Source organism: Spermophilus citellus (genome assembly GCF_964194105.1).
Source record: "Spermophilus citellus genome assembly, chromosome: 9".
In the NCBI taxonomy this organism is placed as follows: Eukaryota; Metazoa; Chordata; class Mammalia; order Rodentia; family Sciuridae; genus Spermophilus; species Spermophilus citellus.
The window spans coordinates 65006664-65021980 of record NC_138191.1 but is presented as its reverse complement, the minus strand read 5'-3'; the positions used below and the strand labels follow the sequence as shown (position 1 = coordinate 65021980).

General features: G+C 36.4%; 1 pseudogene across 1 annotated transcript in view; it reads left to right on the top strand.

Moving 5' to 3' along the window:
- Positions 1–15317, top strand: part of LOC308655523 (guanylate-binding protein 6-like) — a 57685-nt pseudogene that overhangs the window by 11003 nt on the left and 31365 nt on the right. The gene's annotated exons all lie outside the window — the stretch shown is intronic.

The window sequence follows — 15317 nt, the reverse complement described above, 5'->3', positions numbered from 1 at the left end:
TAATTTCTTATACTAAAACTGATAACAATGAAAGTGAATTTGACTATTATATGATGAAATATGCTCATTATTTCAATAAATGGTAGCTCAATGATGGATGGGATGTAAAACTGCTATCTGAGTACTAGAAAGCAAAACATTTGCATCCTAATCTTATTTTCAATGTGGCCTTGTTTTATAATCCCTATATTTGTTTCATAATTGAGGTATAAATTTTTCTGTGACTGTTGAAATATCAATTCAATCTTATCTCTGTTTCCTAATTCTGAGTTAATTTAAGTTGTGAAAAGCACAATGACCACATTTTCATAGTGTGCATGGGCTGGCTTTGGTGGTGCTCGCCTATAATCTCAGTGGCTGGGGAGCATGAGGCAGGAAGATAGTGAGTTCAAAGCCAGCCTCAACAAGTTAATGATTCCCTAAGAAACTTAGCAAGATATTGTCAAAATAAAAAATAAATATGTTATGGAGATGTGGCTTAGTGGTAAAGCATCCCTGGGTTCAATCACTGGTACCAGAAAAAAGAGAAAAAAAAAAAAAAGAATGTGCATTGGTGGAAGAATCTTGGCTTCCCTGCAATTTTAGAGGTGCTCTCTGTGGTGAAAGGGCAGAGGGTACAATGTTTTTTCTACAACTGGACCCGTTGGTGGGGAATGAGCCTGACACATGAAGGCCAGGTGTTGGCTTGCAATGAGCAGAATCCAAACAGATACAGGCATAGTAAATGAGCTGCTGCTGGACCTGTCCAGAAAGATGGGAAATGGGGTCTCTTATGGTTTGGATATGAGGTGTCTCCCAAAAGCCTCTGTGTTAATGCAGGAATATTCACTGGTGAAGTGATTGGATTATGAGAGCTAAAGCCCAATCAGTGGATTAATCTACCCAAACGACTGATACTTTGAAAGGACAACTGTACTGGGAGGTAACTAAACGCAGGTGGGTAGTGACTGTAGGAAGTACATCACTGGGGACAGGCCTTTGGTTTTTATATTTTGTACCTGGTGAGTAGCGCATACTGGCCCCCTTCCCTGCTGCCATGAATTGAGCAGCTTTACTCCTTCATGTGTTTCCATCATGATGTTCTACCTCACTTCAGGCCCAGAGCAATAGAGTCAGCTGTCCATGAAGTGATCCCCTGAAACTGGAAACCCACATAAACTTTTCCTCCTCTAGGTTGTTCTTATCAGGTATTTTTGTCACAATGAATAGAGTTGACTAACACAGAGTCACAAAGGATAGGGAGATAGCAATCAAAGGGAATGAAGAATGCTTTTCAGGTGAGAAGTCCAAGTAAAATTTCCCATGCTGGTGCCTCAATCTGAGCTGATTTTACATCCCCCAAACCCATCAGTTGAGAGGAGAGCAGGACTCAGGCTAAAGGACCCTGCAACTCCAGGACAGGGATCAATGGTAATGATTTTCCCAGTTTTCCCCTTAGGGGACCTCTGACCTGTACTCAGTACCTCTGTACTGGGCAAACTGGAATGGCCAACCAACTATTACCATAGGCAGAAGTAAAGAGATCTCAAATAGAAAGTCTGAAGTCAGAGGAGAATGAAGAATCAAGATAGCAGTTTATATGTAAAATGATCAATAAATATTGATTGTGTGAAACTGCTGTAATCATGTACTTGATTAAAAAAGAGAGAAGAATTAACAAAAAATAATTAAGCCAACATGAGATACAAGTCAAATATTTTGAAGTCCTTGACTTATTTTGGAGGAAAATAAAGGTGAATAAATTTGAAGTTGATGATTTAAGGATGAATATTGTCACTTACAAGGTAATTAATTCAAGAATAGGGAAAGTTTTAAAATTTTGATACTAGGAGATGTACAAATTATTTTATATTTCAGTTGTGATAGTCAACCCAAAGTGACTCCATTTTGTTTAGTAACACTCCATTTTGTAAAACAACCTTGCCAAATAGAAAGGTCATGACTGGGGCAAGTTGTTCTTTTCCTTTTGCAATAGAAACCCTTAAGAACACGGAACTACCTAATGGGCCATTGTTTCTGTAACTAGGGTAATGCAGCTCTGTTTCTGTAACTGGGGTGACTGGGCTAATTGTGATTGACTAAGTGTCCCACGACCTGACTGCACTCTCCGGCTTCTGTAACTTGGCTTGCTTTCATTTGCTGGACCCCCAAAGTCCCTTTTGTGGTTTTCAGGCTTATAAGGAGCACCCTTGCAATTGTTTGGGGCTGATCAGGGGAATAGCTTTATGTTCTGGTCAGTCACTACTGGTGTGTTTCAATAAAGGCTTGATTCGATTATACATGAATGGTCTGGAAGTCAACTTATGAAACTCTGGGACATTGCTTTAACTATAATACAGTAATTGAGTTAAAAAAATAACAGATCAAAATATCAATAAACTTAAGAGTATTTTGAAAATCATGATTAACAAGTATGGCCAAATATATTAATGTAATACTCAGCTCATTCTTTATAAACACACACGGAATAAAGAATAAAGTTTATATAAGCCACAAAGCAGGATTTTGTAAGATTCTCTAGAGGCAAAGCTTCCGGAAGAGATTTTTGTCCAAGTGATTTATCAAGGGTGCCTTTAGTACAGTGAGATTGAGGGAGGCAGGGGAAAGCAGGAAAATAAAAACTAAGAAAATATTTTGCCTCAAGTGAAACTAGCTTAGGGCTGAATTGTCCAAATGTTGCCTGAATTGGCTTCTTCTTAAGGTGCTGGATATCTGTACCCACCTTAGTCAGTCATCTTCAGTGGGCCATTCAGTTGGGAGAGGCTGTGTAAGCTCCCGGCAGAGCAGCTCCCATTTAGTCAAGGGAGTTTCTCTGGAGAAAGGGGCAGCTCTGAACCTTTATCAATGCAAACTCCCAGCTATAGAGTTATGGGTTCAGTGGTTTGGAAAAGGGGATTTGGGCGAGATTCTAATGACAGCAGTAGTAAAAATAGCAACTGCACAACTGCATTGTGCAAGACCATGCAGGCCACACCTAATACCACCAGGGTTCCTGCATTCCAGCAGCCAGTGATCTAGACCCAGAATCTCATCTTAGCATCTTAGATTTCAGATCTTTCCTGTTACAATCCACTGCCGATTGGATTCTACAGGAAGCAAATCATGAGATGCACATTTGCAGGAGTACTTCTGAAGTGAACATTCATGCAAAGGTGTAGAAGAAGATGGCATTGTGAAGAAGAGGAGTGTAATTGTGATGCAGACTCAGTAATGGCTTCACTAACTGCATTGGAAGGCTCTGGAGAGCAGAGGTTCTCATGGCAGTCAGAAAACTCGGAAAGAGAAGAGACCAGTCATCCTGAAGCCTGTGACTTTCTTCAGAAAGAGACTGAAAATAGAGTTTTTATTTTTATTTATTTTTGAGGAAACAGTATATATCAGAACCATAGAATATAAGATGGATAAAGAAGAAAATGGGAATATGGGTATGGTGAAAAGAGGGTGAGCAGTGTGCATATAGACTTCATTTTTCCTATAATGGGAGACTTAAAAATTCCTTCTTAAAGACTTGTAAGAATGGTGACATGACCTCAGACTACCACGGGAGCCAAGATCCAGCCCAGCCCTTGTGGGACCCAGTCTCACAGTAGACCTGGGTCCACCCCTTCATCAGCAGGCACCTGTTGGAACCTAGCCTCTGGCATAGGACCTTCTCTTCCAACCAGCAGACTACCGCAGGAATTAGGCCAGGCCCAGATCTGCCCACACCAACTTGTGCAGGACCCAGGTCCAGGATGCAGTATCATCCTTTGAGGGACACCAGCAGGGTCTGGAAGCCCAACATCAAGATGAGGCTCAGAAAATCTGCACAGGTACTACAAGAATATAGGATCCACACTGCAAGAAAGGAAGACACATAGACAACATGAAAAAACAAGGGAGGAAAGTGCCCCAAACAAACCAGGACACTATGGACAGTAAAGTTGATGAAATGTCAGAGAAGAAGTTCAGAAGTTTCATAATTAAAATGATCTGTGAATTAAAGAATAACCTAAATGAGCAAATACAGGCAAAGATTGATCACTCCAACAATGAGATAAGAGAGCAAATACAGGTAGCAAAAGATTACTTCAAGAGAGAGATGGAGACAGAAAAAACAACAGTCAAAAATCCTTGAAATGAAGGATACAATAAATCAAATAAAAAACTCAATAGAAAGCATAACCAACAGACTAGATCACCTGGGAGAAAGAAGGTCAGATAATGAAGACAAATTATATAATCTGGAAAATAAAGTTAGTGAAACTAGTTAGAAACCATGAACAGAACATTCAAGAATTATGGAACAGCATCAAAAGACCAAATATAGGAGTAATTAGGATAGAGGAAGGCACAGAATTTCAAAGCAAAGGAATGCACAATCTCTTCAATGAGATAATATCAGAAAGTTTCCTAAGCATAAAGAATTAATTGGAAAACAAAATACAAGAGGCTTACAGGACACCAAATGTACAAAATTACAACAGATCTACACCAAGGCACATTATAATGAAAATGATTAGCATATAGAATAAGGATAGAATCTTAAAAGCCACAAGAGAGAGGAATCAAATCACTTATAGGGGGAGACCAATTCATATTGCAGTGGATTTTTCAACCCAGACCCTCAAAGCCAGGAGATGGTTGAACAACATATTTGAAGCTCTGAAAGAAAATGGATGCCAATCAAGAATCTTATATACAGAAAAACTAAGCTTTAGGTTTGATGATAAAATAAAAACTTTCCATAAAAAACAAAAGTTAAAAGAATTTACAACCAGAAAGTCTGCACTACAGAACCTCCTCAACAAAATATTCCAAGAAAAGGAAATGGAAAACAATGATGAAAATCAGCAGAGGGAGGGATTACACTAAAGGAATCTAATCAGAGGAGAAACCAACTCATGTTAAATAACAAAAATGGCTGGGAATACATATCATGTCTCAATAATAACCCTGAATGTGAATGGCCTAAACTCACCAATCAAAAGAAATAGACTTGCAGACTGGATTAAAAAAAAAGACCCAACAATCTGCTGCCTCCAAAAGACTCATCTCATAGGAGAAGACATCCACAGACTGAAGGTGAAGGGCTGGGAAAAATCATTCCACTCAGATGGACTGTGGAAGCAAGCAGGGTTTCCGTCCTCCTATCAAATAAAGTAGACTTCAAATTAAAGTCAATTAGAAGGACACTACATACTGCTCAAGGGAACCATACACCAACAAGACTTAACAATTATAAATATGCATGCCCCAAACAATGGAGCATCTACATTCATCAAACAAACTCTTCTCAAGTTCAAGAATCAAATAGACCACAACACAATAATTTTGGATGACTTTAACACACCTCTTTCATCACTGGATAGATCTTCCAAACAAAAGCTGAACAAAGAAACTATAGAACACAATAATAATACAATCAATAACTTAGACTTAACTGACATATATAGAATATTTTATCCTTCAACGAGGGAATACACTTTCTTCTTAGCAGCACATGGATCCTTCTCTAAAATAGACCATATATTATCCTGCAAAGCAACTCTTAGCAAATATAAAAAGATAGAGATACTACCCTGCATTCTATCAGATAATAATGGAATGAAATTAGAAATCAATGTAAAATAAGAAATAAAATCCACTCCAACACCTGGAGACTAAATAATATGCTACTGAATGAACAATGGGTTACATGAGACATCAAGGAGGAGATTAATAAAATTTTTAGAGGTGAATGAGAACACAAATACAACATATTGAAATCTCTGGGACACTATGAAAACAGTTTTAAGAGGAAAGTTCATTGCATAGAGTTCATTCCTTAAAAGAAGAAAAAGTCAACAAATAAATGACTTAACATTACATCTCAAAGCCCTAGAAAAAGAACAACAAATCAACACCAAAAGTAGTAGAAGACAGGTAATAATTAAAATCAGAGCTGAAATCAATGAAATTGAAACAAACAAACAAAAAAAAATCAAAAAAATTGACAAAACAAAAAGTTGGTTCTTTGAAAAAATAAATAAAATTGATAGACTCTTAGCCATGCTAATGAAGAGAAGGAGAGAGAAAACTCAAATCATTAACATATGTAATGAAAAAGGAAATATCACAACAGACACTATAGAAATACAGAAGATAATTAGAAATTATTTTGAAAACTTGTATTCCAATAAAATAAAAAATATCGAAGGCATTGGCAAATTTCTAGAGTCATATAATTTGCCCAAATTGAATCAGGATAATATACACAATTTAAGCAGATCAATTTTAAGTGATGAAATAGAAGACACCATCAAAAGTCTACCAACCCAGAAAAGCCTAGGACCAGACAGTTACACAGCTGAATTCTACAAGATATTTAAAGAACAACTAATACCAATACTCTTCAATTTATTTCAGGAAATAGAAAAAGAGGCAGCACTTCCAAACTCATCCTATGAGACCAATATCACTCTGATTTCAAAACCTGGCAAACACATATCAAAAAAAGAAAACTTCAGACCAATATCTCTAATGAACATAGATGCAAATATTCTCAGTAAAATTCTGGCAAATTGAATACAAAAACATATCAAAAAGATTGTGCACCATGATCAAGTGGGATTCATCCCAGGGATGCAAGGTTGTTTCAACATATGGAAATCAATACATGTAATTCATCACATCAATAGACTCAAAGATAAGAATCATATGATCATCTCAATAGATGCAGAAAAATGCGTTTGACAAAATACAGCACCCCTTCATGTTCAAAACACTAGAAAAACTAGGGATAACAGGAACATATCTCAACATTATAAAGGCTATCCACTAAGCCTCAGGCCAACATCATTCTAAACGGAGAAAAATTGAAGGCATTCCCTCTAAAAACTGGAACAAGACAGAGATAGCCTCTTTTACCACTTCTATTTAACATAGTTCTTGAAATACTGGCCAGAGCAATTAGGCAGACGAAAGAAATTAAAGGTATACACATAGGAAAAGAAGAACTCAAATTGGCCCTATTTGCTGATGATATGATTCTATACTTGGAAGACCCTAAAAGTTCCACCAGAAAACTTCTAGAACTAGTAAATGAATTTGGCAAAGTAGCAAGATATAAAATCAACACCCATAAATCAAAGGCATTTCTGTATATCAGTGACAAATCCTCAGAAAGGGAAATAAAGAAAACTACTCTATTTTCAATAGCCTCAAAAAAAAAAAACTTGGGAGTCAACTTAATGAAAGAGTTGAAAGATCTATATAATGAAAATTATAGAACTCTAAAGAAAGGAGTCAAAGAAGATCTTAGCAGATCTACCTTGCTCTTGGATAGGCAGAATTAATATTATCAAAATGACCATACTACCAAAAGCTCTATACAGATTTAATGCAATTCTGATCAAAATTCCAATGACATTCCTAATAGAAATAGAAAAGGCAATTATGAAATTTATCTGGAAAAATAAGAGACCCAGAATAACTAAAGAAATCCTTAGAAGGAAAAGTAGAAGCAGGTGGCATCACTATACCAGACTTTAAATGACACTACAGAGCGATAGTAACAAAAACAGCATGGAATTGGCACCAAAACAGACTGGTAGACCAATGGTACAGAATAGAGGACACAGAGACTAACCCACAGAACTACAATTATATTAGACAAAGGTGCCCAAAACATGCATTAGAGAAAAGATATCCATTTCAACAAATGGTGCTTGGAAAACTGGAAATCCATATGCAACAAAATAAAATTAAGACCCTATCTCTCACCAAGCACAAAAACTCAATTCAAAATGGATCAAGAACTTAGAAATACAACCAGAGACTCTGTGTCTAATAGAAGAAAAAGTAGGCCCTAATCTCCATCATGTGGGATTAAGCCCCAACTTCTTTAATAAGACTCCTGTGGTGCAAGCTTTAAAATAAGAGATAAGAGAGCAAATACAGGTAGCAAAAGACTCAAACTAAAAAGTTTCTTTTCAGCAAAAGAAACAATCTGTGAGATGAATAGAGAGCCTACATCTTGGGAGCAAATCCTTATTCCTCACACATCAGATAGAGCACTAATCTCTAGGGTATATAAAGAACTCAAAAAGCTAAGCACACACACACAAAAAAAAACCCCAAATAACCCAGTCAATAAATGGGCCAAGGACCTGAACAGACATTTCTCAGATGATATACAATCAATCAACAAATATATGAAAAAATGCTCATTATCACTAGCAATTAGAGAAATGCAAATCAAGACTACTCTAATATTTAATCTCACTCCAGTCAGACTGGCAGCTATTATGCAGACAAAGAACAATAAGTGTTGGCGAGGATGTGGGGAAAAAGGTACACTCATACACTGCTGGTGGGACGGCAAATTGGTACAGCCAATATGGAAAACAGTATAGAGATTCCTTGGAAAATTGGGAATAGAACCACCATTTGACCCAGCTATCCCTCTCCTCAGTCTATACCCAAAGGATTTAAAAACAGCATACTACAGGGACACAGCCACATCAATGTTTATAGGAGCACAATTCACAATAGCTAAAGTGTGGAACCAACCTAGATGCCCTTCAATAGATGAATGGATAAAAAAAATGTGGCATATATACACAATGGTATATTACTCAGCAATAAAAGAGAATAAAATTATGGCATTTGCAGATAAATGGAGGAGTTAGAGAAGATAATGCTAAGAGAAGTTAGCCAATCCTCCAACCAAATGCCAAATGTTTTCTTTGATATAAGGAGGCTGATTCATAGTGGGGTAGGGAGAGGGAGCATAATGGCATAGGGAGAGGGAGGAATAGATGAACTCTAGGTAGGGTCAAGGTGTTGGAGGAGAAGGGAGGGAGCATGGGGTTAGAAATGATGATGGAATTTGATGATCATTATTATCCAAAGTACATGTATGAAGACACGAATTGGTTTGAATATACTTTGTATTCAACCAGAGATTTGAAAAATTGTGCTCTATATGTATAAGAATTGTAATGCATTCTGCTGTCATATGAATTTAAAAAATAAAATTAAATTAAAATTAATTTTTTTTTAAAAAAAGAATGGTGACATGACTTAATTTATGTTTTGACAACTCCCCATGACTGCAGCAGGTAGAATGAATTGGAGATGGTAAAAAGTAATAGTTCCTGCCAAGCCATCAGTTCTTACTAAAATCCCACAAATTTAGCCTATAAAATGACCTGCGTGTTTGTAGAAATGCTTGAAAGAGTAAATGTCATATGCTTGTTCTTGAACAACAATAATGGGAAGAGCTGGAACTCTTAAACATGTTTTTTTTATTTTCCTCCCTCCAAATTGCCCACAGTATTATTGCACAGAATTCTTCTCTATGGGGACAAGAGGTGAGGCATTACCTCTTGTCCTCAGGAGGTAAAATGGCAGGAAAATAGTTTTTACTCAAGACCAACTTTGATGGAAGATAGAGGAAACCTTTTCATTTTAAATTACCATCTTCAGAAAACTCAAGGGCAAGGGAAGATTTTACAAGGGAAGTGATGGCAAAGTGGGACAAAAGGCAGTAATAGATTTTAATGGTAATGGAGTATAGATTTAGCTAGTCAGTGTCATGTGGGGAAGTTAGAAAAACTTGGAGCTTTATTTTTCGGTATGATAAAGTTGCTCTTACTTTTAGAGGGACTGTGTTTCAGCACTGTGTGCCTGCCTGTGAACTAACTGGGAGGTATAGGAATTTTCATAATAATTTTTTTTTCCATTATCCTCAAACACTAGACACTACTGAAATGTTTATCAGCACTTGCATGGATAAATATTATGATATACTTACAGATGGAGTACTTAATGTCAATGGGAGTCAGTGATCCTCTAGCCATGCACAAAAGTGTAGACTAATGTCAAAAACAGCATATTAAAAAACCCTAAATATAGTTGCTGGGATTGTGTCTCAGTGGTAGAGCGCTTGCCTAGCATGCATTAGGCACTGGTTTTGATCCCTAGCACCACATAAAACAAACAAAACAAAACAAAACAAAAACTAAATAAACAAAATAAAGGTATAAAACCCTGAATACTAAAGAGTACATAGTTTATTATTTATTTAGATAAAGTGCTAAAGTAGGGTGGTGCTGCACTCCCATAAAATCTCTCCAATTTGCACAACCAGCAATAATGTTAAGAAATAGTTATATCATAATGTTGACTTGAGATGATTGTGGTTTAGAGATAAAGATTAAAGGTGAGAAAATGAAAAATAACAGGTGTGCGACAAGATTCTTTGCTGCAGTCTGGCTGGGCACAAATCACGAGCCACTCAAGCAGGAACAAACTTTATTTCCAAACTCCACCAGCATACTCCCCGGGAACTCTCCCGAACACCACCCACGGGGCTCCTCCAGGAACCACCAACCGGAAATCCCTCCTCCGGCACTTCCCCAACCAATGCGAACTCTCCAGGAATCCCTGTGAGAACTCCAAAGTAGCAGGCCGAGGTGGATAGTAAAGATCTAATATATAATTGAATCAATCCAGCATCATCTTAATGGCTCGCCTCTCAACCAATACTATTGGCAAAATGCCAGGGGCCATTCCGACTCAGCTGTGGCTCTCAGCAATTCTTCATTCACTTTGGCTTTAAGTCATAATCTGTCATCTGTTATAAGACAATGTTACATGGTCCCCTCTGGCCTTCCGGAGTCCATGTGGGCACCAGCAGGGTGGGTAACCAGCACAGGAGGCTTTGTTACATTTGGGTTAGGTTTGAGAAGATCCACCTTTCAAGATAATCCTGCGTCTTATGTGAGCTCCAGCTGTCCATGGCTTGCCAGAGCTTTCACATCCTTCTTGAGCTTGATCCTTGTTTTAAGATTTCTCTTCATGTAACATGTTTAATATCCCATTTCCTTGCAGACTTGTAACTGTGACTACTTAAGTCATCGTCTCTCCTGGAATGGGGGTGTAAGTTAGATTCCCTTGGAGGGGATGAGTCCTGATTGCACTGACTGGACTCTTGGAAGCTCTGAACTCTTCTGGATTCCCAGTGTGCCTGACATCTGCCCCTGAGGGCTCTCTAGCTTTTCACCTTAGTCCTTTGAATTCTGCTGTGCTGACTAACCACGTGGCCTATTATGAGATGCTGGGTTCTTGTGTTGATATTTGTAGTCCCTGGTGCTTAGAAGTCATGGACCATGGATTCCCAATGCCACATATTTGACAACCTGATTTTCAATGATAGTCACAATAGCTTCAGATTAAATTTTGCCAATGATGTACACATAGAAAATGACAGGGAGGTGAAAATGTTCACAGTACATCTGTAGCCTAGAGAGGTGCTTCCTATGAAGCAAGACTCAGTCCAGCATGGACACTGTAAGGTCTATGGTGGGATCCTCTGTGGAATGAGTAGAGATGGGTCAGGGTTTGTAGTTTTGGATTGTGTACAGCTGGCATGAGCAGATCTGTGCCTGCCGTGCCTCCTGCCTTTTCACGTCATCTCTTTTTTTTTTTTTTTTTTTTTTTTTTTTGGCCCTGCAACCTTATCAAGTGCTTGGTTTCTGCTCACACCATGAGGGTGAGAACAACTAATCATCTAAGTAGCCTTTCATATCAACCCATCTCAATGTCAATAATTCAGATGTACCCAGGTATGACCTGCTGTGTGTCCGAGTATTGAATGTAGCCAGTGTCTATGGAATACTTTTTAGCACATAAATGACCAATTGCATTGCAACATATGATATATAAAACTTGCCCAAAAACTATTACTTGAAAGAAATAACTTTTTTGAATTTTGCTACAAGAAATCTTAAGTTTATTACTTTTCAATTCCACATTGACAAAAATTAAAATGTATGTCTACAAGGAACATTATTTCCTTTGGAAATTCAGGTTATCCACTAGTCTTATGAATTCAGTTCTCTAGTAGATTAACACAATAAAGATGCTTTGATTATCTGCTTGTTTCTAATTGTTAGTATAGTAGAAGATTTTCTGAATCATTTTTATATCCTTTGCAAATAAAATGGCAATTTGTTGCTTCTTTGTGTTTTGCCAATTCCATTAATGTTCATCGGACACCAGATTTTGCATGCTTTGATTCTCTCTTTTGCATATTTGTTTTCTTGTTCATTAAATTTTTCTCTCAGATTTATTTTTTTCTCCTACTTTTGGCCTACTTTTCATAGTCCTTGATTGATAGTGGCTTTTAGAAAGCCTTCTCTTTAATCCTGTGGAGAGCAGCCTGTGTCCTTCTGTGAGTCCATCCATGATGAATAATAGAACACGGTTTTCAGGTTGTGCCCAGCTCTGAATCACTCCATTTTCTGCAGCAGTGGTTTGCCATGTGTTGTTCCGTTTTGAGCCCAAGTGCCAACATAGATTGACTCCTAGTTTTTGCAAGTAAACAACCACAAGTTGCCTAGCACCACTATAAAGTACAAACGTATTTTTTTTTTTTTTTACTTATAAGCTGGAGTGGAGGTGTGTAGTCCATTTGGACTGCTGTTTATTAGTCACCCATAGACTGGCTAATAAACAGATTTGTAAGTTCAAGATCAACTTATCAAATGCAGATTGCAGAATCACGTCGGTTACACATCCACAATTTTACATAATGCCCTATTAGTAATTGTTGTATTCTGCTACCTTTCCTATCCCCTACTATCCCCCCTCCCCTTCCCTCACATCTTCTCTCTCTACCCCATCTACTGTAATTCAAATCTGCATTTGGGGTAAAATTGGGAGTTCATAACCCACTTCAATCTAATGTATGAAATATGATATGTCAAGAGCTTTGTAATGTTGTGAACAACCAATTAAAAAAATTATACTAAGTTGTTTATACAATGGGCATAAGTGTGGTTGATGTAAGACAAAATAAATGTATGCTATCATGTCAATCACTTTCAAAGATAATGTTCTAATCAAACTCTCTCCACCCCATTGCTCAATCATATATACATAATTCACCATGTAAACATAAATAAATGTTTTTTATTTAAAAAAAAAAGATCAAGTTATCAGCAGACTTCATCCTTAGCGAGTGCTCACTTCCTCACAGACTGTTGCCTGGTTTCTTTAATATGATTTTGATGCACCCATGAATCCATGTACTTCTGATTTAATTTTATTCAGAATTCTGTACGGAAACTACTTCAAGTCTGTGCTTCTCTGGAAGGGCTGTGACATCTGTGGTTTTGTGGTTCCCTCATCAAGCTTTGAGTAGTGTGATAGTAAACAAGAATTCCCACCTGAGAATTTCCACCAAACTCCAAAGCTGAGTACAGGCACTAAGATAAATGAATGAATAAAAATAAAGAAAATAAAATTTTTAAAAAATCACAATTTCTAAACAATGATGTTGGCTCATCTTTTGTAGAGTTGTCTTACTAGACCACTGAAACATGAAAAAGTTCATTTCAGTTGTAAGTCTCATTCCATCAATTTAAGAAATCATTTTAACAATACTGTCCTTCCCCCAATATTGTATACTTCCGACAGGCTTACAGAATGTTTTTTTTTTTAAGTATTTTTCCTTGCAAAAGTTACCCACCATAAAAGCCAGGAGATAGGCTCCAAATGTGTTTTTCTTCTGTATTAAAAAGAATAATAACTAGAATCTACCACCAAAATATATATAATAAATAATACTTATTAAAATATGATAAATACTAATAAAATAGCAATGCTACAAATTTTAATTTAAAGACTAAAATTACATGTTTTATATTCTTCATTTCTACAATTGTATCTTTTAAAACTCATGAACAAAATAAAAAAAAGAAAAATAAGAGCAAAAGACAGAAGGAGAGAGAGGGAGAGAGACACAAAGAGAAAGAGAGAAAGACATTTGATCGATTTGCTGAGAGAGAATTTGGATGGAGGCTTGTTCCTAGGATTAGCCCCTACTACTCTGTATTTTCTGCTCTAAAATATATTTTCTTCAAGATCTTTTTTCTAAATTCTGAGTAATTTTCAAGATCCATTTGATATCCATTGCTTTTTGCTATATTTTATTAGATTTTTCCCCATCAATATACAAACTGATTGAAATAATAACCTTGTTTTTTTTTTTTTCTCCATCTTTAAACACCCAATAGCAATGAGCTCCACATTTGTATTATCTGTATGAGTAATTGTACCTAAATGTTGCAGGCAAAAGAAGTACGGTTCAATTAAAACAAAACAAAACAAAGATTATTTATGAAAACTGATAAAACTCATTTCACAAAATAATAGTGTATTTTAACTGTGAAATTAGGAGGTGCTAGTAATAAGCTCATATAAACATAAACTTTCAAATATGTGATTGGTAGCACTTCAGGACACATCAAAGAAAAATTAGAAGATTCAAAATTATCATTTTGAAGTTTATCTTCTGATATTGTATTCAAAGTAACAATGTTGGATAATTGTTATTTTAGATGATATTATAAAAACAGAGCTGTGACTTCTAGCTATCAGTACTTAGTTTTTGTCATGTTATTTTCAAAAAATAAATTCTACACAAATATACTGCTGAAAATGGGAGGGACACTCTTGATATCTTTTTGAGGAGCCCAGAGCCTTCTAGGTAGAGAAATTAGCCAGTGAAACATCCACATCTGTTTTAAGAACACGGTGTCTATTTATTTGCACCTAGAACCATGAAGGCAGCATGTACAGGCAAGGAGTAATCTGATTATATAATTTTGTCCTATGATTTAACACATCAGACTTCCTTCCTTAAGTTAATACATTTTTAGTTGTTTAAATTATTGCTCATACTAAAATTTAAATGTGAGAAGAAGTTACTTAATCCAAGATAAAGACAACAAACAGATGATATTTATGGCATTTGTCAGCTTTAGAAAATTGCTTATGGTTATGATTCTTTGCTAATTTTCAATAAATAGTCCCCATTTTTCTTTCTTTTTTCTTTTTTTTTTTTTTTGTTGGAGATTGACCCCAGAGTCTAACACTGCAGCCCTCTACCACTGAACTCTCTTCTCCTACAGACATCACTAATCATTTTTATTTTGTGTTTTTGTCTTTTATTTAAAGCAAAGATCCAAAATATATACATTCTAGGTCTTCAAGACTTAGATCCAATCTAGTGGATACATTGGAAGACTGTTTCAAAGGAACAGTAATCATATCTGGAATGTGAAGTTGGAGGACATATATCCATCTATCTATGCACACACACTACACGTGTGTGCATAGATAGATGGATATATGTAATTTTATTGCTAATGAAGAAATACTGGTACTCATGAGGAGAATACTTTAAAAAACTTGAGTGAGAGGGAGAGCAAGTGATGAGGGAGTAAAAATTTAAAACAAACAAAAAATTATTTTCCCTCCCCGAAAAGTACAACTGAGAGAGAGGG